The sequence below is a fragment of the Centroberyx affinis genome, unplaced genomic scaffold (genome assembly GCF_046629955.1).
Source record: "Centroberyx affinis isolate AG114_WGS23_722 - 3 ecotype Tasmania unplaced genomic scaffold, CSIRO-AGI_Caff_v1 ptg000063l_1, whole genome shotgun sequence".
Taxonomy (NCBI): Eukaryota; Metazoa; Chordata; class Actinopteri; order Beryciformes; family Berycidae; genus Centroberyx; species Centroberyx affinis.
In genome coordinates, this window is record NW_027278774.1 from 420091 (window position 1) to 423710 (window position 3620).

The window sequence follows — 3620 nt, forward strand, 5'->3', positions numbered from 1 at the left end:
CTGTCCTTATATTGGCTTGTCTGTAAGTTTTATAAAGTTTATTTATAGAATACAGAAAACGAGTGAGTGAGTGAGTGAGTGAGTGAGTGAGTGAGTGAGTGAGTGAGTGAGTGAGTGAGTGAGTGAGTGAGTGAGTGAGTGAGTGAGTGAGTGAGTGAGTGAGTGAGTGAGTGAGTGAGTGAGTGATACATTTTATTTCTAGAGTGCTTTACATGGTACTCAAAGACACTTTACAGCGAAGGGATAAAGAGAATAAAATATTAAAATATATAAAGCAAATGTTACAAAAGTGATGATAATAAATAAATGACCATAATAAAAATAAATATCATGAGTATTAAGAGAGTAGAAAGACAGAAAACAGAGAGGCAGTGGGAGTCAAGTATTTTGAAGCAGTTTTGAAGAGGTGGGTTTTGAGTTTATTTTTGAATGAAGGTAGTGAGTCTGATTTTCTGATGTGTGAAGGGAGGGAGTTCCAGAGGGTCAGGATCGGTTGCCATCAGCGATGGCGAAGGCTCTGTCCCCCAAGGTGCGGTGCTTGGGTCCTGGTGATGGGGGTCAGGAGGTTGGCATCAGCTGATCTGAGGTGGCGGGTGGGGATGTGGCAATGGAGGTTTGTCAGGTGTGAGGGGGCAAGATTATTGAGAGCTTTGTACGTGATGAGGAGGATCTTTAAGTGGATTCGGTGCTGTATTGTGTTACCTGGCAGACCCAGTACAAGGTCCCAGATCAGCCCTCACTCTAAGGTGGCCTAATTAACCTGCCTACTATTTTAACAGCGCAGGATTCTAATGGATATAGGCTGAAGTCGAGAGATATTCATCCAGCGGCTGACTGTCTACTATCCCAAAGTCTACCCTACTTCCACTCCAAATGCACCCCTACTGGCCTGTGTAGAAGTACATATATGAAGCCACTTTGGTTAACAACAGCTACTCTCTAATGTAGCAGTTGGTGTGGTTGCTGGATAATAATTTAAGCAATAAGTATACTTTTACTGCTAAGGGCATGTACATTTTCTTGGTCTAAATTAACCCATAAGAACCTTCATCTCGTGAACCTGGCTTAGTGACACTCTATCTGGAATCTTTTACATCTACAAGGAGAGGCACACTACCCCTGTGAGAGCCCTCACAGAGGATAGAACGCTAAGAATTCAGTACTTTAACTGTAAATGGTTTGCTTTATTTCTTCACTCAAGCAGATAAGTTCAGCTAAAGCAAATTTCAGTACAGTAAATTTGTTAAAGTAAAATCAATAAAAACAAGATAACTGCTAATTAAGAATAAATAAAATAAAACTCCTTGTCTACCTGTTTAATCATTATTTAATTCTGAGTGATTTCTCAGCCAGGCAGCGTGTATGACACATACGTACTGTATGTGCGTGCCCCTTAGTGCATGGCATGTACACTTGACACTGATAGATCACTCAGTATGCCTTTTAGCACACAGACATTGACATTGCCTCGTTATTAAATAAGGTTACCTGATTAAATTATTATTATTTTGTTCAGTTCTAAATAATTAGGAGGAGAAAGTGAGATTTCTATTCCTATCATAACTCCCTATCCTACTAACCTTTCTTCAGAGCAACCCTTCAAGAAATAATCCAAAATCAATCATCCAAAGAATTAATCCCAAGAATATATCCAAAGAGTATTTCCAAAGAGTGTTTGCTGTCTTCAGAGACTAAGAGTAATCGAAGCTGTAAGTCCCACTTCTCCGTTTCGGGGCTAAGTCCTGTTCTTTGCCCAGAGGCTACGTCCTCAGCCGAGAACTTCTCTGAAAATGGTTAACTCCCACCAGTATAGTCCAATCCTCAGTTCAAGCGACGTAGTTTCCTCGTCCTGAGAGCCCTCACCGGGCGACTCTTCTCCGTACAATTTCTGATGCCTCTCTTTCTCCTCCTTTTTACTGACAATCATACCATATTTAGCTCAGCTTTACCTCCGGTGGCTTGGTGTGCTATCTTGAATATAATAAAAAAAAATAAAAATAAAATAATAATAATAATAATATATATATATATATATATATATATATATATATATATATATATATATATATATATATATGTATATATACACATATATATATATGTATATATATATATATGTATATATACACATATATACACACATACACATATATACATATATACACATATACATACATATACACACACACATATATATATATATATATATATATATATATATATATATATATACACACACATACATACATATATTAATAAAAAAAGAAATAAATGCATAAACAACTTTGATAAAAATAAAAATAGAAATAATTCAATGATCTAGCAATGTTCAATGATTTAGCAATTGCTTTGATGCAATGTTGTGTTACATCAAATTCATTGATATTGATTAAATTTTGAATATTTTCTTATTGAATTGTTGAAATTTTATTCATGCACAACATGATTAGACACCCTTTCTGATGACAAAATGTGCGTAAATCATAAAACACAGAATTCAGAAAAATGTAAAACGGGGAACACAGAATTTGGGAAAAAATAAAACAGAATCTGAAAAAAATTAAAACGGATTTCATAGGGCCCTAGATTTGCATAAGCGTTTACAACCATGAAAGCAAGCATTAATTGCAGAATAAATGCACATACATGATATAAAGCAGAGGTGTCAAATCTTATCTGCAAAGGGCAGGTGTGGTTGCAGGTTTTCTTTCCAACCAAGCAAGAGCACACCTGATACGACTAATCAACTGTGTGAAGACTGAGATCATTTGAACTAATGAGTCGAGTCTGGTGTGATCCTGCTCGGTTGGAATGAAAACCTGCAGCTACACCAGCCCTTTATGGATTAGTTTAGACAACCCTGGTGTAGAGAGAAATTGACACAAAAAGAATACGTTGGAGGGTCAAAGAAACTTTTAAGTAAGGAAAGTAGAGCAGTAGTTAGTCTAAAGTCTAATTACCTGCAGGTGTAGCGTTCATTCACTTTACTCGGCCATAACTTGCAATGATGGATCAATGCGCATGCGCGCTTACAACACCTGAACAGGACCGTGTTCACAGCGGTCCAAAAAGCATAAGTACGCATATTTACCATACAACAATTATGTGATCAATATACCACATTATCTCCCCTTTTAGCTGAGAATAACATCCAACTAAAATGATTCCATATAACACTAGAAATATTAATAAACATGTTTTTCTTAACTGAACAACAGTTGTCTGGTAATTAACAAAATATATATGGCCTCAGTTTAACTCAAATAGCATTTTTTCTTTCAACATTTCCTCATGTATAAGGTATGAGTGTTCAGACTGTCCGAGTGTGGGTATAAAGACACAGTCCACTGCAGTGGTATACAGTCTTATGGCATATATCGCTTTGGTGGGTTACTCACTCGGGTTGAGCGCCTCAGAGCCACGGGTTCGGGCTCTGGGAGCTCTGGTGTCTGAATAGTAGAGTCAACAATTTCCTGAGAACTGCTGCAGTCTTTACCATCAACCTGTTCTGCATGTGATTCCGTACCATCTGTATCAGGTTCAGCAATGGCTCGAGCTCGCAGCTGGTCTCCATGGCGTCTGTGTACTGTATCGGAGTCCCGCTCTCTGACTTCATACGA